At 41.9% G+C, this 24,936-nt stretch overlaps 3 non-coding genes across 3 annotated transcripts; all 3 read right to left on the bottom strand.

Annotated features, from left to right (window-relative positions):
- Positions 1 to 434: 434 nt before the first annotated feature.
- TRNAC-GCA (transfer RNA cysteine (anticodon GCA)) lies at positions 435 to 506 on the bottom strand. Its single transcript has one exon. It is a non-coding gene; the product is annotated as a tRNA-Cys (tRNA).
- A 21,649-nt stretch (positions 507 to 22,155) lies between these two features.
- Positions 22,156 to 22,227, bottom strand: TRNAC-GCA (transfer RNA cysteine (anticodon GCA)). Its single transcript has one exon. It is a non-coding gene; the product is annotated as a tRNA-Cys (tRNA).
- A 1,973-nt stretch (positions 22,228 to 24,200) lies between these two features.
- Positions 24,201 to 24,272, bottom strand: TRNAC-GCA (transfer RNA cysteine (anticodon GCA)). Its single transcript has one exon. It is a non-coding gene; the product is annotated as a tRNA-Cys (tRNA).
- Between the last annotated feature and the right edge of the window lie 664 nt (positions 24,273 to 24,936).

Raw genomic sequence — 24,936 nt, 5'->3', positions numbered from 1 at the left:
TAGAAGCACAATGCAGGGTATTTCAAATCCATGTTTGATAATTATGCGTGCACAGGATAATACTCTGTGTGGATTGAACAGAAAGGGGCATTTTAATGGTTCGCTGCGTTTTTAAAAATGGCTGAACATGGAAAATAATACCACTAATTCATTAGCAATAGTCAAGGGTACAGCATTATATATCGAAATGGATAAATCGAAATATTCGATTAAATATGCCTAAAAACCTGTCCCAGTATTCCGTAATTACCGGTACGGTTGTCTCCCTCATTGCTTGTCCCGTCCAAATTGTCGCAACTGTGCTGCGATGAATATCCCTCCCGCCCTAAGTCTGCCTTGATTATGTCCGTCGCCTACAAGAGTATATAAACACTCGGAGAAGAAGGAAACAAAATGAATACGATACATATAAAAAAGCTAGTATGTAAAGCTAAAGGGGGCACCCGGGTTCGAACCAGGGACCTCTCGATCTGCAGTCGAATGCTCTACCACTGAGCTACACCCCCACACGTGTTGGTTGTATCTTATACAAGAGGTTCTCGACACGCGAGCAAGGGAAGCGTTAAATATAGGAAAAATGAAATAACTTACAAATGGCTATAACCAAGTAAATCCCGATGTTCTGAAACGGATTTCACACTCCTAAAAGACTACGACGCTGTCTATGCGTAGCGCTGGGGCGAATTGCTAAATTCTGCACTTCATCCTGTCTTTCTTTCTTTCTTTCTTTCTTTCTTTCTTAATCTGCTTACCCTCCAGGGTTGGCTTTTCCCTCGGACTCAGCGAGGGATCCCAACTCTACCGCCTCAAGGGCAGTGTCCTGTAGCTTCAGACTTTGGGTCGGGAGATACAAATGGGGAGGATGACCAGTACCTCACCCAGGCGGCCTCACCTGCTATGCTGAACAGGGGCCTTGCGGTAGGATGGGAAGATTGAAAAGGGTAGACAAGGAAGAGGGAAGGAAGCGGCCATGGCCTTAAGTTAGGTACCATCCCGGGATTTGCTTGGAGGAGAAGTGGGAAACCACGGAAAACCACTTCCAGGATGTCTGAGGTGGGAATGGAACCTACCTCTACTCAGTTGACCTCCCGAGGGTGAGTGGACCCCGCTCCAGCCCTCATACCACTTTTCAAATTTCATGGCAGAGCCGGAAATCTAACCCGGACTTCCAGGGATGGCAGCTAATCAAGCTAACCATTACACCACAGAGGCGGACCGGTACTTTATCCCAGAATTTATTTTCAAAAAATGAAGCACTGAGTATTGTACCTATATACATTTCAGATGAACACGAGGAGTGTTGTGGCCTGAAATTAACAGGTAAATTCATGTCTGGACCGCTTCTGTGGTGTAGTGGTTAGCATGATTTTATGCCACCCCCGGAGGTACGGGTTCGATTCACGGCTCTGCCACGAAATTTGAAGAGTGGTACGAGGGCTGGAACGGGGTCCACTGAACCCCGGGAGGTCAAATGAGAAGGGAGGGGTATGATTTTCACCTCACCCATCCTCGAAATGGTTTTCCGTGGTTTCCCAGTTCTCAAGCAAACAAATGCCGGGATAGTACCTAACTTAAGGCCACAGCCACTTCCTTCCCTCTCCCTTGTCTTTCCCTTCCTAACATACCGGGCGAGTTGGCCGTGCGTGTAGAGGCGCGCGGCTGTGAGCTTGCATCCGGGAGATAGTAGGTTCGAATCCCACTATCGGCAGCCCTGAAGATGGTTTTCCGTGGTTTCCCATTTTCACACCAGGCAAATGCTGGGGCTGTACCTTAATTACGGCCACGGCCGCTTCCTTCCAACTCCTAGGCCTTTCCTATCCCATCGTCGCCATAAGACCTATCTGTGTCGGTGCGACGTAAAGCCCGTAGCAAAAAAAAAAACCTTCCTAACATCCCATCCTCCACAAAGTCCCTGTTCATCATAGCAGGTGAGCCCACCTGGGTGTGGTACAGGTCTTCCTCCTCAGTTGTATCCCCCGACCCAACGTCTCACGCTCCACGACACTGCCCTTGAGTCGGTAGAGGTAGGATCCCTCGCTGAGTCTGTGGGAAAAACCAACCCTGGAGGGTAGATGGATTAAGAAAGAAAGAAAGAAATGCAAGTCTATCTCCGCCTCTGTGGTGTAATGGTTAGTGTGATCAGATGCCACCCCTGGAGGCCCGGGTTCAATTCACGGCTCTGCCACGAAATTTGAAAAGTGGTACTAGAGAATTAGAACGGGGTCCACCCAGCCTCAGCAGGCCAACTGAGTAGAGTGATTCTATTCCCGGTTTATCCATTCTAGAAGAGGTTTTCCGTGGTTTCCCTCTTCTCCTCCAGGCAATTGCGTGGATGGTACCTAACTTAAGGTCACGACCACTTCCTTAGTTCTTCCTTGTCTATCCCTTCCAATCTTCCCATCCCCCCAACTCCCACAAGCCTCTTTTACAGCGTAGCAGGTGAGGCCGCCTGGGCGAGGTACTGATCGTCCTCCCAGTTGCATACCCCCCAGACCCAAAGTGTCACGCCCCAGGATACTGCCTTTGTGGCCTAGAGGTGGGATCCCTCGCTGAGACTGAGGGAAACTCCAACTCTGGAGGGTAAACGTATTAGGAATGAAAGGAAAATCAGAATTCAGTGAAGAAACAAATGTTTCATCATTTTACCTTTATAAGATATCCAAAAAATCAAGTATACAAAATTTCTTATATTAGGCAAATATATGGAAATATGAAAATAATTTTATCACATACAAAGATAAAAAAATACATAATACATAATATTATGACTTACTGTCTGAAAAAAAATTGTACGGCTGGTATGACACCCCTAGGTGAAAATAAAGTACAAACTCAGTGTTATATTACATTGGATTTATTGAAAGCTTGGGAAACTTTGTATTGTATGTCATAATAATAAATAGAAAAAAGCGAACCTCCGCAGAGAATATTTTCGCGAAGCAAAACACTCGTTTCGCCCTCAGTGTGTTCAAAATTCTCGGAGGATTTGATGATTTGACAACGCAACACCAATACGATGAAGGAAAGTAATATATCTGTCAGCATTGATAGCACTGAAGAGAAGAGTGCCAAAACATACTAGCTCATAAAAATATCTGAGGAAAGAAAAGGTAAGTTATGATAAACAGAACCCTTACATAAATTTATCTTAGCGTAGTGGTCTTCAGTTGGTTTTTCTCGTTGTTGTCACGGTGTAATATTCGCTGGTTATTAAATGTTCTTTAATGTTGTGTATGGTGATGTGTTAATATAATATGTCTTCAGTCACTGCAGCATGCATGAAGGCAGTGTGTGAACAACCCGAACAATTTCTGTTATACATGTGGTTCATACTTGTTACGGAGTCAGAAACATATTGCACGCTTTATTAAGAAAGTGTACTTTGCATATTTCAAAGTTAAGCTTGGAGATCAAGACGAAGGGTAGGCGCTGCATAGTATGTGTAAAATCTTTTTGAAGGACTAAGACAGTGTTTTATTGCAAAACGGAAATTCATACCGTTTGGAATTCCCATGATTTGGCGTGAACCAAAAAAGGAGACATTATGGAGAGTGGTACTTCTGTCTGTGCAATTTATTGGGGTACAACTAATTTAATAAATCAAACACAAAACATCAGAATCAGCTATTATTCCTTTGCCATATAGTCCAGATATTCCCGTTCCAGTGCCACCAAAGCAAATAGAGGATGTGGAGCATTCGAATTCGTCTGAGTCTACAGAACGTTTTGAAGTAGATGAGGATTTCTCCCCACTCACTTCAGAAGACAAACCACAGTTTTTTACTCGGGCTGAGCTGAGCGATTTCGTGCGGGACTTAGGTCTTAAATGGAAAGCGTGATATTGCGGGATCGAGATTGAAAGATAAGATCATGCTGGCATCAGGAGTGGTCTTCAGTTCTTATTCTTATTAACAAATACATTGCAAATAGGAAATATCCCGGTGGCAATGAACACTTACACTAATGTAATAAGAAAGTAAAGTTAACATAATTACCAACAACAAACAAACAAACAAACAAACAAACAAACAAACAACAAGAGTACAACAAGCAAATGTATGGAAAGAAAATAATACAAGAATTACTACTAGTTTAACATTCTAAATCCAGCATCATCATATACAAATTCACACATAACTTAAGTATTTCCAGCGTGTAACACTATGGCTCACAATACAATAGGTTGACCTTACACTAGCTTAACATTATAAGTGATGAAAAAGTGAAGTTAAACTGTAATTAACCTACAAAATCAGCAAGAGTACAACATGCAAGAAATACTACTAGTTTAACTTCCTAAACCCAGCGTCATTATATACAAATTCGCAACCAACTTAAGTATTTCCAGTACTTAACACTACGAATTACAACACTATATATTGAGGTTACTACTAGCTTAACAATGCAAGTGATAATAAAGTCAAGTTAAAAGCATACTACCCAACAATTACAACAACTCGAGTACAAAAAGCAATTCCATGGGAAAAAGTATTACATGAAATACTACTGGTTTAACATTCTAAATCCAACATCATGTATAGTTTCACACACAACTTAATTATTTCCAATACTTAACACTGCGGCTTACAACTAGCTTGCTACTAGCTTAAAGTTACAAGTTATAATAAATTAAGGTTAAATTATTACCCAACAACAACAATGACAACAAGAATAGTACAACAAGCAATTCCATGGAAAGCAAATGTTACAAGAAATGCAACTAGTTTAACATTCCAGATCCAGCATTATCGTATAAAATTCCATACACAACTTAAGTATTTCCAGTGCTTAACACTACGGCTTACAATACTATATGCTGAGCTTACTAGCTTAATATTACAATGTTAATATTGTTAAAAACATAATTACCCTACAAGAAAAGCAACAGTACAACAAGAAAATCCATGGAATTAAAATATTACAAGAAATACTACTAGTTTAACTTTAGAATTCTAAATCCATCACCATCATATAGAAATTCACACAAACCTTATGTATTTCCCAGTGTTTAACACTACAACTTACAATAATATAGGTTGAACATAACAATCATAAGAAAGTTAAAAACATTCGTAATTGCCAAACAACAACAACTACAACAACATGATTACAACTAGCAATTCCCAGGAAAGAGAATACCACAAGAAAAATTCCTCGTTTCACAATCGAGACCAAGCAGAAAATCACAAATTCTGCGTCCGTAATTTACAACTTTCACATTTCACTTCACACTAGCACTAATGGTCTTCTTAAATGACTTGATACTGGAAGAGAATCTATCAAAGATGCTGCAGGTAATTTATTCCAATCCCTTATGGCCCCGTTAACGAAGGAAAACTTGTCCAAGTCCGTATGCTGGTTTCTGGCCCTAATTGTATGTCTATGATCATTTCTCGAGGCAGCCCTTCCCGTATAGCTCTTATAAAGACCTCACAGGCGAGCTCTAGTTCATCTATATTCAATACTTTCCCAATTGATGGTATTCCTCCTGTTCCCGGTTAGGAAACGCATCGCTCGTTTTCGAACTTTTTCTAGGGAATTTATTAAACCCACCCTGTACGGATCCCAGCACGCAGATTCATATTCCAGAATAGGTCTGACTAAATATTGATAAGCTTTGCTTTTGACACCAGAATTAGCTTTCTTGAGATTCCGCATAATAAAATGTAACGATTTCTTGACTACATGTTCCACTTGCTCTGACCAATTTAAATCTTTTCTAATAGTAACACCTAAGTACTTACAACTATCAACTTCAACAACACTTCCTCCTCCAATTTCGTCTCTCTTTACTGGCATTTTCATTTTACTGAAACACATTTTTTTTGCTTTTTCCGCTGTGGATTTTCATTCGATTTTCACGCGCCCATTTTTCAATCGTATCTAAATCCTGTTGAAGCAATAGTTCGTCCTCTTCTGTCTTTATCTCCCGATAGATGACGCAATCACCAGAAAAAGAGGCGGACTTCCGATTTTATCGAACAGGAACCGAGAGGAAGAATTCCGTGGGTGTTTCAAAACCTGTAAAACAGGCAGTTTATTGTTGTGATATATCAGGCTTAATTCTTCAGTTTGGTGGTGAAACTTATTATAGTAATGACTGGCATTTATTTATCGATGACTGAACTCGATAGCTGCAGTCGCATAAGTGCGGCCAGTATCCAGTATTCGGGAGATAGTGGGTTCGAGACCCACTGTTGGCAGCTCTGAAGATGGCTTTCCGTGGTATCCCATTTCCACACCAGGCAAATGCTGGGGCTGTACCTTAATTAAGGCCACGCCCGCTTCCTTCCCAGTCCTAGCCCTTTCCTGTCCCATCGTCACCATAAGAGCTAACTGTGTCGGTGTGACGTAAAGCCAATAGCAAAAAAAATGTATCGATGTGTCGAAATGAAGCTTGCAAGCAGTATTACTACGCAATAGAAGCGAATTACCTTCGATTCCCTCTGATATTCTGATTTTCTCAAAGAAACAAAAACTTTCGCTTGATTCTACGAGGCCGCCTCTGTGGTGTAGTGGTTCGCTTGATTAGCTGCCACCCCTGGAGGTCCGGGTTCGATTCCCGGCTCTGCCACGAAATTTGAAAAGTGGTACGAGGACTGGAACGGGGTCCACTCAGCCTCAGGAGGTCAACTGAGTAGAGGCGGGTTCGATTCCCACCTCAGCCATCCTCGAAGTGGTTTTCCGTGGTTTCCCACTTCACCTCCAGGCAAATGCCGGGATGGTACCTATCTTAAGGCCACGGCCGCTTCCTTCCCTCATCCTTGCCTATCCCTTCCAATCTTCCCATCCCCCTACTAGGCCCCTGTTCACTATAGCAGGTGAGGCCGCCTGGGCGAGGTACTGGTCATACTCCCCAGTTGTATCTCCCGACCACGAGTCTGAATCTCCAGGACACTGCCCCTGAGGCGGTAGAGGTGGGATCCCTCGCTCAGTCCGAGGGAAAAGCCGAACCTGGAGGGTAAACAGATGATGATGATGATGATTCTACGAGAAAAATCAGTGGCTATTGTGTGGACACCTCAATGTAACAGCTATCTTGCTAGGCCAACAAGCAGGTTAGACAACATTTACTTGCTTTTTGAGTTATTTGGATAGTGGAAATAGAGATAAGCATTGCTCAATGAAAGGTACGAAAATACTACTTCCACCTTTCCATATCAAACGTGGGATCATTAAGCAATTTCTAAAAGCACTGGACAAAAATGGTATGTGCTTTGAGTATTTAACCCAAAGATTTCCACTCTTGTCAGAAGCGAAGATATATCGAGCAAGTGGCCGTGTGGTTAAGGTCGCACAACAGTGCGCTTGAATTCGGGAGACAGCGGGTTCGAACCCCACTGTTAGCAGCCCTGAAGCTGGTTTTCCATGGTATCCCATTCTCATACCGGGCAAATGCTGGGGCGTTACCTTAATTAAGGCCACGCCGCTTCTTTCTCACTCCTAGCCTTTTCCTATCCCATCGCCGCCATAAAGTATGCTTGTGTCAAGTGCAATGTGTATCAAAATTGTTAAAAAAAAGGAAGCTAAGATAAAAGAGGGGGTATTCCATTGACCGCACATTGGGCTCTTTAAAAAGGACACTGAATTTTTGGGCACTGTGAATGATGCTGAACGTCAGGCGTGGTGTGCTTTCAGAGAAGTAATCGATACATTTTGGGAAACGTACAAGACTTGAGCTAAAAGACAATTGTGAAAAGAAAGTTGAAACTGTTTCAAGCTCACTGCTGTAACATGAGCATAAAACACCATGTCAGTATCCAGTATTCGGAAGATCGTGGGTTCGAACCTCACTCCATTTCTGGAACAATCACCTGGACTATTTCCTGACAATTTGGAAGCTATAAGTGATGAGCAGAGTGAAAGTCTCTACCAAAAAATAAAGGAAATGGAAGGAAGATACCATGAATTGTGGAACGATGCTGGCTGGCTATTGCTGTTGAAGAAGGAAACTACGCAACACGGCTATAAATTTCAGTCAACACATCCTTCCTTCCAGGCAAAGAAAAAGAGGTTTTTCTTTTCACGTCGTGTCTTGTAAAGGTATGTAGGTAGTCTATTTTATGTTGTGCTAGGTTTTTCTTCTATTTTACAGTGCATTTTATTACGTAAAATCTAACTTTTATGACATTAGTTTTGCATACTGTAAGAAAACCGGACTCCGACAGTGAATTCAGGGTGTCAAAATTATTTACAATCACTTATAACATCTCAGACCTCAGAAATTATTTACAGTCACCTATAACATCACAGACCTCATAAAATATTTGCAGTCACCTGTAGCATCTCGGACCTATATATACAGTCACCTGTAGCATCTCAGACCTCAGAAATTATTTACAGTCACCTGTAACATCTCAGACCTCAGAAATTATTTTTCTGGCTCTTCATTTATGGTCACCTTTTAAACCCCTTTTTGTAAATCTTTAACGGGTGTCAACATTTATTGAAATGTAATCAATGATATTAAAGGAAATGGTGCGGCTGTTGTTAAAACTTCTTAAGTGATATGAATAAACGGAAAGCAGATTTGAAATCAGCACGTGAGTTTTATTGCTGTTGGTTTACACATTTTATCAGATCTTTAAGGGGTGTCCATATTTAGTGAAATGTAATCAAAAGCATACATAGATTTTAACCCAGCACACGTATCTTAGGTAAGATCACCTATTAAACCTTTACTGGAGGAAAGTTTCTTAAAAACCTACATTCAGATTACTTCATGTAGATGCACAAGACAAAATGACAGGTGTAAACTTGTAGACTAATATCAGAATAATATGGTAAAATCTGCTTACCTTCCCTAAAGTCTCACTCACTCCTCGCTCCCACATTCAAGCTGTTATATATACGAGTAGTTTCCGCCTCCAGATCATTTTGCAAGTTTGGACCATTTTAAGGGACACTAGGACTGAAATTCCTTCTTTCTCTTTTTTCTTAATCCGTTTACCATCCATGGTTAGTTTTCCCCTCAGAATCAGTGAGGGATCCCACCTCTACCGTCTCAAGGGCAGTGTCCTGAAGCGTGAGATTTCGGGTCGGGTGATAAAACTGGGGAGGAGTACCAGTACCTCGCCCAGGCGACCTCAACTGCTATGCTGAACAGGGGCCTTGCAGGGGGATTGGGAGATTGGAAGGGATGGACAAGGAAGAGGGAAGAAAACGGCAGTGGCCTTAAATTAGGTACCAACCGGAATTTGCTGGAGGAGAAATGGGAAACCACTTCCAGGATGGCTAAGGTGGGAATCGAACCCCCTATACTCAATTGACCTCCCGAGGCTGATTGGACCCCGTTCCAGTCCTCGTGCCATTTTTCAAATTCCGTGGCAGAGCCGGGAATCGAACCTCCGGAGGTGGCAGCTCCTCATGCTAACCACTACACCACAGAGGCGGACACTGACATTTCTAATTACAGTAAATATTAAAATACCATCTGCATCTTTTGTTGACTCACACTATGTGGTAGTACGAAAATCTGTACCAAATGTCACCAATGTAGCTTTACTAGTTTCATACATACTAATTATTCTCCTACATTTAGAGTATATGGAAGTTATTAAAATATCCTAAATGTCAAGCGAGTCAAACCGATCCTGATAGCACAATTCTTCTATAATTAGCTAGTACCTTATACGTATATAAATGAAACGGTGCATAGCTTTTGGGACTGCATTATTTACTATGAAGATATAATTACTTCCCCCAGTGAATGTTTTTCGTAAAATTCTTGATATTGTAAGGTTTGAAAATATTTTACAGGCAAAACAAAACTGCAATCCTGAAAGTAATACACATGTTTATGGATATACTACTAATAAACATGCATGTGAATATATAGCGAAAAGCATCAGATCTGTAGCACGTAGTACATTTTATACATGTGAAAATGTGAAACTAAGAAAATGGCATTTTTCTAAAATGATGCATATTTTTAATATTGCCATTTTTCCTCATTTCTCTGTACTTTTGCATTTCGGCTGATGCCAGTGGGAAAAGACTAAATGCATTTTGTAATCGTCCGCCTCTGTCGTGTAGTGGTTAGTGTGATTAGCTGCCTCCCCCGGAGGCTCGGGTTCGATTCCCGACCCTGTCACGAAGTTTGAAAAGTGGTACGACGGCTGGAACGTGGTCCACTCAGCCTCGGGAGGTCAACTGAGTAGAGATGGGTTCGATTAACTCCTCAGTCATTCTGGAGTGATTTTGCTTGGTTTCCCACTCTTCCTCCAGGCAAATGCCGGGATGTTACCTAACTTAAGACCACGGCCGCTTCCTTCCCTCTCCCTTGCCTATCCCTTCCAATCTTCCCATCCCCCCGCAAGGCCCCTGTTCATCATAGGTGAGGCCGCCTGGGCGAGGTACTGGTCATCCTCCAGAGTTTCATCCACCGACCCAGAGTCTAAAGCTCCAGGACACTGCCCATGAGGTGGTAGAGGTGGGATCCCTCGCTGAGTCCGACGGAAAAACCGACCATGAAGGGTAAACATATAAAGAAGAAGAAGAACCATTTTGTAATCACTAAGTAATACACACACAGAAAGCAATAAAATTGCAAGAAATTTCACACCCGCAATAAATTACAAAACATTATATACAACTCCCTCGAATACAGAAGTAGCCTTGCGGTACCGTTATCTTTAGTCATCACAAATATCACAGAAATAGAATTAGTTCATCTGCACATATTTTATAAGCAATTAGAATGACTCGTAAAATTAAATAAAATAAAATCTAAATGCAAAATTTCCTCATATCGCCCGTCAACGATATTTATTTATTTTTAAACATTTGAAGGATTTGTATATTTCTTCTTGTTTTCCTTCTTAATCTGTTTACATTCAGGCTCGGATTTTCCCTCGGACTCAGCGAGGGATCCCAACTCTACCGCCTCAAGGGCAGTGTCCTGTAGCTTCAGACTCTGGGTCGGGAGATACAAATGGGGAGGATGACCAGTACCTCACCCAGGCGGCCTCACCTGCTATGCTGAACAGGGGCCTTGCGGTAGGATGGGAAGATTGAAAAGGGTAGACAAGGAAGAGGGAAGGAAGCGGCCATGGCCTTAAGTTAGGTACCATCCCGGGATTTGCTTGGAGGAGAAGTGGGAGACCACGGAAAACCACTTCCAGGATGTCTGAGGTGGGAATCGAACCTACCTCTACTCAGTTGACCTCCCGAGGTTGAGTGGACCCCGTTCCAGCCCTCATACCACTTTGCAAATTTCATGGCAGAGCCGGAAATCTAACCCGGACTTCCAGGGCTGGCAGCTAATCAAACTAACCATTACACCACAGAGGCGGACCAGTACTTTATCCCAGAATTTATTTTCAAAAAATGAAGCACTGAGTATTGTACCTATATACATTTCAGATGAACACGAGGAGTGTTGTGGCCTAAAATTAAACAGGTAAATTCATGTCTGGACCGCTTCTGTGGTGTAAAGGTTAGCATGATTTTATGCCACCCCCGGAGGACCGGGTTCGATTCAAGGCTCTGCCACGAAATTTGAAGAGTGGTACGAGGGCTCGAACGGGGTCCACTGAGCCCCGGAAGGTCACATGAGAAGGGAGGGGTATGATTTTCACCTCACGCATCCTCGAAATGGTTTTCCGTGGTTTCCCAGTTCTCAAGCAAACAAATGCCGGGATAGTACCTAACTTAAGGCCACAGCCACTTCCTTCCCTCTCCCTTGTCTTTCCCTTCCTAACATCCCATCCTCCACAAAGTCCCTGTTCATCATAGCAGGTGAGCCTACCTGGGTGTGGTACTGGTCTTCCTCCTCAATTGTATCCCCCGACCCAACGTCTCACGCTCCACGACACTGCCCTTGAGTCGGTAGAGGTAGGATCCCTCGCTGAGTCTGTGGGAAAAACCAACTCTGGAGGGTAGATGGATTAAGAAAGAAAGAAAGAAATGCAAGTCTATCTCCGCCTCTGTGGTGTAATGGTTAGTGTGATCAGATGCCACCCCCGGAGGCCCGGGTTCAATTTACGGCTCTGCCACGAAATTTGAAAAGTGGTACTAGAGAATTAGAACGGGGTCCACCCAGCCTCAGCAGGTCAACTGAGTAGAGTGATTCTATTCCCGGTTTATCCATCCTAGAAGAGGTTTTCCGTGGTTTCCCTCTTCTCCTCCAGGCAATTGCGTGGATGGTACCTAACTTAAGGTCACGACCACTTCCTTAGTTCTTCCTTGTCATCCCTTCCAATCTTCCCATCCCCCCAACTCCCACAAGCCTCTTTTACAGCGTAGCAGGTGAGGCCGCCTGGGCGAGGTACTGATCGTCCTCCCAGTTGCATACCCCCCAGACCCAAAGTGTCACGCCCCAGGATACTGCCTTTGTGGCCTAGAGGTGGGATCCCTCGCTGAGACTGAGGGAAACTCCAACTCTGGAGGGTAAACGTATTAGGAATGAAAGGAAAATCAGAATTCAGTGAAGAAACAAATGTTTCATCATTTTACCTTTATAAGATATCCAAAAAATCAAGTATACAAAATTTCTTATATTAGGCAAATATATGGAAATATGAAAATAATTTTATCACATACAAAGATAAAAAAATACATAATACATAATATTATGACTTACTGTCTGAAAAATAATAGTACGGCTGGTATGACACCCCTAGGTGAAAATAAAGTACAAACTCAGTGTTATATTACATTGGATTTATTGAAAGCTTGGGAAACTTTGTATTGTATGTCATAATAATAAATAGAAAAAAGCGAACCTCCGCAGAGAATATTTTCGCGAAGCAAAACACTCGTTTCGCCCTCAGTGTGTTCAAAATTCTCGGAGGATTTGATGATTTGACAAAGCAACACCAATACGATGAAGGAAAGTAATATATCTGTCAGCATTGATAGCACTGAAGAGAAGAGTGCCAAAACATACTAGCTCATAAAAATATCTGAGCAAAGAAAAGGTAAGTTATGATAAACAGAACCCTTACATAAATTGATCTTAGCGTAGTGGTCTTCAGTTGGTTTTTCTCGTTGTTGTCACGGTGTAATATTCGCTGGTTATTAAATGTTCTTTAATGTTGTGTATGGTGATATGTTAATATAATATGTCTTCAGTCACTGCAGCATGCATGAAGGCAGTGTGTGAACAACCCGAACAATTTCTGTTATACATGTGGTTCATACTTGTTACGGAGTCAGAAACATATTGCACGCTTTATTAAGAAAGTGTACTTTGCATATTTCAAAGTTAAGCTTGGAGATCAAGACGAAGGGTAGGCGCTGCATAGTATGTGTAAAATCTTTTTGAAGGACTAAGACAGTGTTTTATTGCAAAACGGATATCCATGCCGTTTGGAATTCCCATGATTTGGCGTGAACCAAAAAAGGAGACATTATGGAGAGTGGTACTTCTGTCTGTGCAATTTATTGGGGTACAACTAATTTAATAAATCAAACACAAAACATCAGAATCAGCTATTATTCCTTTGCCATATAGTCCAGATATTCCCGTTCCAGTGCCACCAAAGCAAATAGAGGATGTGGAGCATTCGAATTCGTCTGAGTCTACAGAACGTTTTGAAGTAGATGAGGATTTCTCCCCACTCACTTCAGAAGACAAACCACAGTTTTTTACTCGGGCTGAGCTGAGCGATTTCGTGCGGGACTTAGGTCTTAAATGGAAAGCGTGATATTGCGGGATCGAGATTGAAAGATAAGATCATGCTGGCATCAGGAGTGGTCTTCAGTTCTTATTCTTATTAACAAATACATTGCAAATAGGAAATATCCCGGTGGCAATGAACACTTACACTAATGTAATAAGAAAGTAAAGTTAACATAATTACCAACAACAAACAAACAAACAAACAAACAAACAAACAAACAACAAGAGTACAACAAGCAAATGTATGGAAAGAAAATAATACAAGAATTACTACTAGTTTAACATTCTAAATCCAGCATCATCATATACAAATTCACACATAACTTAAGTATTTCCAGCGTGTAACACTATGGCTCACAATACAATAGGTTGACCTTACACTAGCTTAACATTATAAGTGATGAAAAAGTGAAGTTAAACTGTAATTAACCTACAAAATCAGCAAGAGTACAACATGCAAGAAATACTACTAGTTTAACTTCCTAAACCCAGCGTCATTATATACAAATTCGCAACCAACTTAAGTATTTCCAGTACTTAACACTACGAATTACAACACTATATATTGAGGTTACTACTAGCTTAACAATGCAAGTGATAATAAAGTCAAGTTAAAAGCATACTACCCAACAATTACAACAACTCGAGTACAAAAAGCAATTCCATGGGAAAAAGTATTACATGAAATACTACTGGTTTAACATTCTAAATCCAACATCATGTATAGTTTCACACACAACTTAATTATTTCCAATACTTAACACTGCGGCTTACAACTAGCTTGCTACTAGCTTAAAGTTACAAGTTATAATAAATTAAGGTTAAATTATTACCCAACAACAACAATGACAACAAGAATAGTACAACAAGCAATTCCATGGAAAGCAAATGTTACAAGAAATGCAACTAGTTTAACATTCCAGATCCAGCATTATCGTATAAAATTCCATACACAACTTAAGTATTTCCAGTGCTTAACACTACGGCTTACAATACTATATGCTGAGCTTACTAGCTTAATATTACAATGTTAATATTGTTAAAAACATAATTACCCTACAAGAAAAGCAACAGTACAACAAGAAAATCCATGGAATTAAAATATTACAAGAAATACTACTAGTTTAACTTTAGAATTCTAAATCCATCACCATCATATAGAAATTCACACAAACCTTATGTATTTCCCAGTGTTTAACACTACAACTTACAATAATATAGGTTGAACATAACAATCATAAGAAAGATAAAAACATTCGTAATTGCCAAACAACAACAACTACAACAACATGATTACAACTAGCAATTCCCAGGAAAGAGAATACCACAAGAAAAAATTCCTCGTTTCACAATCGAGACCAAGCAGAAAATCACAAATTCTGCGTCCGTAATTTACAACTTTCACATTTCACTTCACACTAGCACTAATGGTCTTCTTAAATGACTTGATACTGGAAGAGAATCTATCAAAGATGCTGCAGGTAATTTATTCCAATCCCTTATGGCCCCGTTAACGAAGGAAAACTTGTCCAAGTCCGTATGCTGGTTTCTGGCCCTAATTGTATGTCTATGATCATTTCTCGAGGCAGCCCTTCCCGTATAGCTCTTATAAAGACCTCACAGGCGAGCTCTAGTTCATCTATATTCAATACTTTCCCAATTGATGGTATTCCTCCTGTTCCCGGTTAGGAAACGCATCGCTCGTTTTCGAACTTTTTCTAGGGAATTTATTAAACCCACCCTGTACGGATCCCAGCACGCAGATTCATATTCCAGAATAGGTCTGACTAAACATTGATAAGCTTTGCTTTTGGCACCAGAATTAGCTTTCTTGAGATTCCGCATAATAAAATGTAACGATCTCCAGGATTTCTTGACTACATGTTCCACTTGCTCTGACCAATTTAAATCTTTTCTAATAGTAACACCTAAGTACTTACAACTATCAACTTCAACAACACTTCCTCCTCCAATTTCGTCTCTCTTTCCTGGCATTTTCATTTTACTGAAACACGTTTTTTTTTTTGCTTTTTCCGCTGTGGATTTTCATTCGATTTTCACGCGCCCATTTTTCAATCGTATCTAAATCCTGTTGAAGCAATACTTCGTCCTCTTCTGTCTTTATCTCCCGATAGATGACGCAATCACCAGAAAAAAGAGGCGGACTTCCGATTTTATCGAACAGGAACCGAGAGGAAGAATTCCGTGGGTCTTTCAAAACCTGTAAAACAGGCAGTTTATTGTTGTGATATATCAGGCTTAATTCTTCAGTTTGGTGGTGAAACTTATTATAGTAATGACTGGCATTTATTTATCGATGACTGAACTCGATAGCTGCAGTCGCTTAAGTGCGGCCAGTATCCAGTATTCGGGAGATAGTGGGTTCGAGACCCACTGTTGGCAGCTCTGAAGATGGCTTTCCGTGGTATCCCATTTCTACACCAGGCAAATGCTGGGGCTGTACCTTAATTAAGGCCACGCCCGATTCCTTCCCAGTCCTAGCCCTTTCCTGCCCCATCGTCACCATAAGAGCTAACTGTGTCGGTGTGACGTAAAGCCAATAGCAAAAAAAATGTATCGATGCGTCGAAATGAAGCTTGCAAGCAGTATTACTACGCAATAGAAGCGAATTACCTTCGATTCCCTCTGATATTCTGATTTTCTCAAAGAAACAAAAAATTTCGCTTGATTCTACGAGAAAAATCAGTGGCTATTGTGTGGACACGTAAATGTAACAGCTATCTTGCTAGGCCAGCAAGCAGGTTAGACAACATTTACTTGCTTTTTGAGTTATTTGGATAGTGGAAATAGAGATAACCATTGTTCAATGAAAGGTACGAAAATACTACTTCCACCTTTCCATATCAAACGTGGGATCATTAAGCAATTTCTAAAAGCACTGGACAAAAATGGTATGTGCTTTGAGTATTTAACCCAAAGATTTCCACTCTTGTCAGAAGCGAAGATATATCGAGCAAGTGGCCGTGTGGTTAGGGTCGCACAACAGTGCGCTTGAATTCGGGAGACAGCGGGTTCGAACCCCACTGTTAGCAGCCCTGAAGCTGGTTTTCCATGGTATCCCATTCTCATACCGGGCAAATGCTGGGGCGTTACCTTAATTAAGGCCACGCCGCTTCTTTCTCACTCCTAGCCTTTTCCTATCCCATCGCCGCCATAAAGTATGCTTGTGTCAAGTGCAATGTGTATCAAAATTGTTAAAAGAAAAAGGAAGCTAAGATAAAAGAGGGGGTATTCCATTTACCGCAGATTGGGCTCTTTAAAAAGGACACTGAATTTTTGGGCACTGTGAATGATGCTGAACGTCAGGCGTGGTGTGCTTTCAGAGAAGTAATCGATACATTTTGGGAAACGTACAAGACTTGAGCTAAAAGACAACTATGAAAAGAAAGTTGAAACTGTTTCAAGCTCACTGCTGTAACATGAGCATAAAACACCATCCAATTAATTGAAGGAACAAGAATCCACCTGATCGATACTTTCACTTTTATTTAGCCTTAGGCTATTTCAATAGACATTAGATTAAAAGTTCAGGACATGTTTCGAATGCGTTGCATTCATCATCAGCTGCTTGCATTTGGCAAAAGTAAAAATTAGCTAAAAGCAGTCTCACAATTTTCTTAAAACCTTAAAAACAAGTGTTAGTAGTGCGTGTGTGAATGGATGGGGGGGGGAAGAGGGGGGGGATGCATTGAAGGCGTTTGTTAGTTAAACTAAGACTTATTATTAAAAATCTTAATGTTAAAAACACTGATGGACTAAAATACAGTTCACTATGAGTCTTGTGAATTTTCCATGAGTTCGTTGATTACTGAAGAACTTGTATGCACTGTGTGAAGTATTTCTGTTAAGCTATTAGTAAAAAGTTTCCTTGAGAAGGCATCCGGTGTTTTCACGTCTCTTATCTCCTGTTGAGATGTGAAAACACCGGATGCCTTCTCAAGGAAACTTTTTACTAATAGCTTAACAGAAATACTTCACACAGTGCATACAAGTTCTTCAGTAATCAACGAACTCATGGAAAATTCACAAGACTCATAGTGAACTGTATTTTAGTCCATCAGTGTTTTTAACATTAAGATTTTTAATAATAAGTCTTAGTTTAACTAACAAACGCCTTCAATGCATCCCCCCCCTCTTCCCCCCCCCCCCCATCCATTCACACACGCACTACTAACACTTGTTTTTAAGGTTTTAAGAAAATTGTGAGACTGCTTTTAGCTAATTTTTACTTTTGCCAAATGCAAGCAGCTGATGATGAATGCAACGCATTCGAAACATGTCCTGAACTTTTAATCTAATGTCTATTGAAATAGCCTAAGGCTAAATAAAAGTGAAAGTATCGATCAGGTGGATTCTTGTTCCTTCAATTAATTGGATCTTATAGTCGATACGGATATGAAGTGGATAGTATGTAACATAAAACACCATGTCAGTATCCAGTATTCGTAAGATCGTGGGTTCGAACCTCACTCCATTTCTGGAACAATCACCTGGACTATTTCCTGACAATTTGGAAGCTATAAGTGATGAGCAGAGTGAAAGTCTCTACCAAAAAATAAAGGAAATGGAAGGAAGATACCAGGAATTGTGGAACATAACGATGCTGGCTGGCTATTGCTGTTGAAGAAGGAAACTACGCAACACGGCTATAAATTTCAGTCAACACATCCTTCCTTCCAGGCAAAGAAAAAGAGGTTTTTCTTTTCAAGTCGTGTCTTGTAAAGGTATGTAGGTAGTCTATTTTATGTTGTGCTAGGTTTTTCTTCTATTTTACAGTGCATTTTATTACGTAAAATCTAACTTTTATGACATTAGTTTTGCATACTGTAAGAAAACCGGACTCCGACAGTGAATTCAGGGTGTCAAAATTATTTACAATCACTTATAACATCTCAGACCTCAGAAATTATTTACAGTCACCTATAACATCACAGACCTCATAAAATATTTGCAGTCACCTGTAGCATCTCAGACCTATATATACAGTCACCTGTAGCATCTCAGACCTCAGAAATTATTTACAGTCACCTGTAACATCTCAGACCTCAGAAATTATTTTTCTGGCTCTTCATTTATGGTCACCTTTTAAACCCCTTTTTGTAAATCTTTAACGGGTGTCAACATTTATTGAAATGTAATCAATGATATTAAAGGAAATGGTGCGGCTGTTGTTAAAACTTCTTAAGTGATATGAATAAACGGAAAGCAGATTTGAAATCAGCACGTGAGTTTTATTGCTGTTGGTTTACACATTTTATCAGATCTTTAAGGGGTGTCCATATTTAGTGAAATGTAATCAAATGCATACATAGATTTTAACCCAGCACACGTATCTTAGGTAAGATCACCTATTAAACCTTTACTGGAGGAAAAATATATCATTTTGCAGGCTAGTTTCTTAAAAACCTACATTCAGATTACTTCATGTAGATGCACAAGACAAAATGACAGGTGTAAACTTGTAGACTAATATCAGAATAATATGGTAAAATCTGCTTACCTTCCCTAAAGTCTCACTCACTCCTCGCTCCCACATTCAAGCTGTTATATATACGAGTAGTTTCCGCCTCCAGATCATTTTGCAAGTTTGGACCATTTTAAGGGACACTAGGACTGAAATTCCTTCTTTCTCTTTTTTCTTAATCCGTTTACCATCCATGGTTAGTTTTCCCCTCAGAATCAGTGAGGGATCCCACCTCTACCGTCTCAAGGGCAGTGTCCTGAAGCGTGAGATTTTGGGTCGGGTGAAAAAACTGGGGAGGAGTACCAGTACCTCGCCCAGGGACCTCAACTGCTATGCTGAACAGGGGCCTTGCAGGGGGATTGGGAGATTGGAAGGGATGGACAAGGAAGAGGGAAGAAAACGGCAGTGGCCTTAAATTAGGTACCAACCGGAATTTGCTGGAGGAGAAATGGGAAACCACTTCCAGGATGGCTAAGGTGGGAATCGAACCCCCTATACTCAATTGACCTCCCGAGGCTGATTGGACCCCGTTCCAGTCCTCGTGCCATTTTTCAAATTCCGTGGCAGAGCCGGGAATCGAACCTCCGGAGGTGGCAGCTCCTCATGCTAACCACTACACCACAGAGGCGGACACTGACATTTCTAATTACAGTAAATATTAAAATACCATCTGCATCTTTTGTTGACTCACACTATGTGGTAGTACGAAAATCTGTACCAAATGTCACCAATGTAGCTTTACTAGTTTCATACATACTAATTATTCTCCTACATTTAGAGTATATGGAAGTTATTAAAATATCCTAAATGTCAAGCGAGTCAAACCGATCCTGATAGCACAATTCTTCTATAATTAGCTAGTACCTTATACGTATATAAATGAAACGGTGCATAGCTTTTGGGACTGCATTATTTACTATGAAGATATAATTACTTCCCCCAGTGAATTTTTTTCGTAAAATTCTTGATATTGTAAGGTTTGAAAATATTTTACAGGCAAAACAAAACTGCAATCCTGAAAGTAATACACATGTTTATGGATATACTACTAATAAACATGCATGTGAATATATAGCGAAAAGCATCAGATCTGTAGCACGTAGTACATTTTATACATGTGAAAATGTGAAACTAAGAAAATGGCATTTTTCTAAAATGATGCATATTTTTAATATTGCCATTTTTCCTCTTTTCTCTGTACTTTTGCATTTCGGCTGATGCCAGTGGGAAAAGACTAAATGCATTTTGTAATCGTCCGCCTCTGTCGTGTAGTCGTTAGTGTGATTAGCTGCCTCCCCCGGAGACTCGGGTTCGATTCCTGGCCCTGTCACGAAATTTGAAAAGTGGTACGACGGCTGGAACGTGGTCCACTCAGCCTCGGGAGGTCAACTGAGTAGAGATGAGTTCGATTAACTCCTCAGTCATTCTGGAGTGATTTTGCGTGGTTTCCCACTCTTCCTCCAGGCAAATGCCGGGATGGTACCTAACTTAAGACCACGGCCGCTTCCTTCCCTCTTCCTTGCCTATCCCTTCCAATCTTCCCATCCCCCCGCAAGGACCCTGTTCATCATAGGTGAGGCCGCCTGGGCGAGGTACTGGTCATCCTCCAGAGTTTTATCCCCCGACCCAGAATCTAAAGCTCCAGGACACTGCCCATGAGGTGGTAGAGGTGGGATCCCTCGCTGAGTCCGACGGAAAAACCGACCCTGAAGGGTAAACATATAAAGAAGAAGAAGAACCATTTTGTAATCACTAAGTAATACACACACAGAAAGCAATAAAATTGCAAGAAATTTCACACCCACAATAAATTACAAAACAATTTATACAACTCCCTCGAATACAGAAGTAGCCTTGCGGTACCGTTATCTGTAGTCATCACAAATATCACAGAAATGGAATTAGTTCATCTGCACATATTTTATAAGCAATTAGAATGACTCGTAAAATTAAATAAAATTAAATCTAAATGCAAAATTTCCTCATATCGCCCGTCAACGATAGTTATTTATTTTTAAACATTTGAAGGATTTGTATATTTCTTCTTCTTTTCCTTCTTAATCTGTTTACATTCAGGCTCGGATTTTCCCTCGGACTCAGCGAGGGATTCCACCTATACCGCCTCAAGGGCAGTGTCCTAGAGCGCGAGACTTTGGGCCGGCGCGTACAACTGGGGAGGATGACCAGTACCTCGCCCATGTGGCCTCGCCTGCTATGCTGAATAGATGCTTGTGAAGGGTTGGTAACATCGGAAGGGACAGACAAGGAAGAGGTAAGGAAGTGGTTGTGGCCTGTTTAAGTTACGTACCATCCCGGCATTTGACTGGAGGTGAAGTGAGAAACCACGGAAAACCACTTCGAGGATGGCTGAGGTAGGAATCGAACACACCTCTACCTACTTGACCTCCCGAGGCTGAGTGGACCCCGTTTCAGCCCTCGTACCACTGTTCAAACATCGTGGCAGAGTCGGGAAACGAACCCGGGCCTCCGGGGGTGGCAGCTAATCACGCAAACCACTACACCACAGAGGTGATTTTATTTCACGTAGTAATAATGTCTATATCCAACGCTAGGTAGAAGCACAGTGCAGGGTTAGTTGTACAGAGGGTATTTCAAATCCATGTTTGATAATTATGCGTGCACAGGATAATACTCTGTGTGGATTGAACAGAATGGGGCGTTTTAATGGCTGTGCGATAGGCATTTTAATGGCTCGCTGCGTCTTTAAAAATGGCGGAACATGGAAAATAATACCACTAATTCATTAGCAATAGTCAAGGGTACAGCATTATATATCGAAATGGATAAATCGAAATATTCGATTAAATATGCCTAAAACCAGTCCCAGTATTCCTTAATTATCGGTACGGTTGTCTCCCTCATTGCTTGTCCCGTCCAAATTGTCGCAACTGTGCCGCGATGAATATCTCTCCCGCCCTGAGTCTGCCTTGATTATGTCCGTTGCCTACAATAGTATATAAACAGTCGGAGAAGAAGGAAACAAAATTAATACGGTACATATAAAAAAGCGAGTATATAAAGCTAAAGGGGGCACCCGGGGTCGAACCAGGGACCTCTCGATCTGCAGTCGAATGCTCTACCACTGAGCTACACCCCCACATGTGTTCGTTGTATCTTATACAAGAGGTTCTCGACACGCGGGGAATGGAAGCGTTAAATGTAGGAAAAAAGGAAATAACTTACAAATGGCTATTCCCAAGTAAATCCCGATGTTCTGCAACGAATTTCATACTCCTAAAAGACTACGACGCTGTCTGTGCGTAGCGCTGGGGCGAAGTGCTAAATTCTGTACTTTATCCTTTCTTTTTTCTTAATCTGCTTACAATCCAGAGTTGGCTTTTCCCTCGGACTCAGTGAGGGATCCCAACTCTACCGCCTCAAGGGCAGTGTCCTGTAGCTTCAGACTCTGGGTCGGGAGATACAAATGGGGAGGATGACCAGTACCTAGCCCAGGTGGCCTCACCTGCTATGCTGAACAGGGGCCTTGCGGTAGGATGGGAAGATTGAAAGGGATAGACAAGGAAGAGGGAAAGAAGCGGCCATGTCCTTAAGTTAGGTACCATCCCGGCATTTGCATGGAGGAGAAGTGGGGAAACCACGGAAAACCACTTCCAGGACGGCTAAGGTGGGAACCGAACCACCTCTACACAGTTGACATCCCGAGGCTGAGTGGACCCCTTTCCAGCCCTCATACCACTTTTCAAATTTCGTGGCAGAGCCGGAAATCGAACCCGGACTTCCAGGGCTGGCAGCTAATCAAACTATCCATTACACGACAGAGGCGGACCTGTACTTTATCCCAGAATTTATTTTCAAAAAATTAAGCACTGAGTATTTTACCTATATACATTTCAGATGAACACGAGGAATGATGTGGCCTAAAATTAAGTAGGTAAATTCATGTCTGGTAAATTCTTGTCTCAGCCATCCTCAAAATGGTTTTACGTTTTTTCCCAGTTCTCATCCAAACAAATTCCGGGATAGTACCTAACTTAAGGCCACAGCCCCTTCCTTCCCTCTTCCTTGTCTTTCCCTTCCTAACATCCCATCCACCACAAAGTCCCTGTTCATCATAGCAGGTGAGCCCAACTGGGTGAGGTACTGGTCTTCCTCCTCAGTTGTATCCCCCCGACCCAAACTCTCACGCTCCAGGACACTGCACTTGAGTCGGTAGAGGTAGGATCCCTTGCTGAGTCCGTGGGAAAATCCAACCCTGGAGGGTAAACAGATTAAGAAAGAAAGAAATGCAACTCTATTTCCGCCTGTGTGATGTAATGTTTAGTGTGATGATGACGAGATATCACCCCCGGAGGCCCGGGTTCAATTCACGGCTCTGCCACGAACTTTGAGAAGTGGTACTAGAGAATTAGAACGGGGTCCACCCAGCCTCGGCAGGTCAACTGAGTAGAGGGATTCTATTCCCGGTTTATCCATCCTCGAAGTGGTTTTGCGTGGTTTCCCACTTCTCCTCCAGGCAATTGCGCGAATGGTACCTAAATTAAGGACACGGACGCTTACTTCCCTCTTCCTTGTCTATTCCTTCCAATCTTGCAATTACCCACAAGGTTCGTGTTCAGCATAGCAGTTGAGGGCGCCTGGGTGAAGTACTGACCATCCTCGCCAGTTGTATCCCCCGACCCGAAACGTTTCACGCTCCAGGACACTGCCCTTGAAGGGTATAGGTGGGATAACTCGCTGAGTCCGAGGGAAGGACCAACCTTGGACGTTAAACGGATAAGAAAGCAAGAAAGAAAGAAAGAATGATATGATAAAGTTTGCTTACCTTCACTCAAGGCTCACTCTCTTCTCGCTCCCACATTCAAGCTGTTATATATGCAAGTAGGTGCCACCTCCAGATCATTGTGCACGTCAGTTCTCTTTTTAATGGTCAGTGCTGTTATTTTCCTCACTGCTGGACTCGTCCAAATTGTCGCAACTGCACCGCGATTAACATCTCTCCCAGCCTGAGTCGACCTTGATTATGTCCGTCACCGAAGAGAGTATATAACCAAACCGAGAAGTAGGAAGTAAAAATTAATAAGATAACTATAGAAAAGTATACAAGTTTGAAGGGGGCACCCGGGTTCGAACCAGGGACCTCTCGATCTGCAGTTGAATGCTCTACCACTGAGCTATACCCCCACGTAAGCTTACTTTCTCTGATACAAATGTAGTTCTCAACATGCAGACAATGGAAGCGCATAAGAAAACGAAATAACGTAGCAAAGGCTACTCACACGTAAATTCCAGACGTTCTGAAACCTTGATTTTGTCCCACGGGACAACATTCATGTGGCAGTAAACACACTTGCACGAGACTGGCGTATTGGGCACTTTCAAATAGACCAAACTGAGTTCTGAAGGTCTGTGCTCTACAGTCTGAAGTATCATCATCATCATCATCATCTGTTTACCCTCCAGGTTCGGTTTTTCCCTCGGACTTAGCGAGGGATCCCACCTCTACCGCCTCAAGGGCAGTGTCCTGGAGCTTCAGACTCTTGGTCGAGGGATACAACTGGGGAGTATGACCAGTACCTCGCCCAGGCGGCCTCACCTGCTATGCTGTACAGGGGCCTTGTGGAGGGATGGGAAGATTGGAAGGGATAGGCAAGGAAGAGGGAAGGAAGCGGCCGTGGCCTTAAGTTAGGTACCACCCCGGCATTCGCCTGGAGGAGAAGTGGGAAACCACGGAAAACCACTTCCAGGATGGCTGAGGTGAGAATCGAACCCACCTCTACTCAGTTGACCTCCCGAGGCTGAGTGGACCCCGTTCCAGCCCTCGTACCACTTTTCAAATTTCGTGGCA

The sequence above is a fragment of the Anabrus simplex genome, chromosome 1 (genome assembly GCF_040414725.1).
Source record: "Anabrus simplex isolate iqAnaSimp1 chromosome 1, ASM4041472v1, whole genome shotgun sequence".
Classification (NCBI taxonomy): Eukaryota; Metazoa; Arthropoda; class Insecta; order Orthoptera; family Tettigoniidae; genus Anabrus; species Anabrus simplex.
The sequence above is the reverse complement of the archived record's forward strand: the minus strand, read 5'-3'. Positions and strand labels throughout refer to the sequence as shown.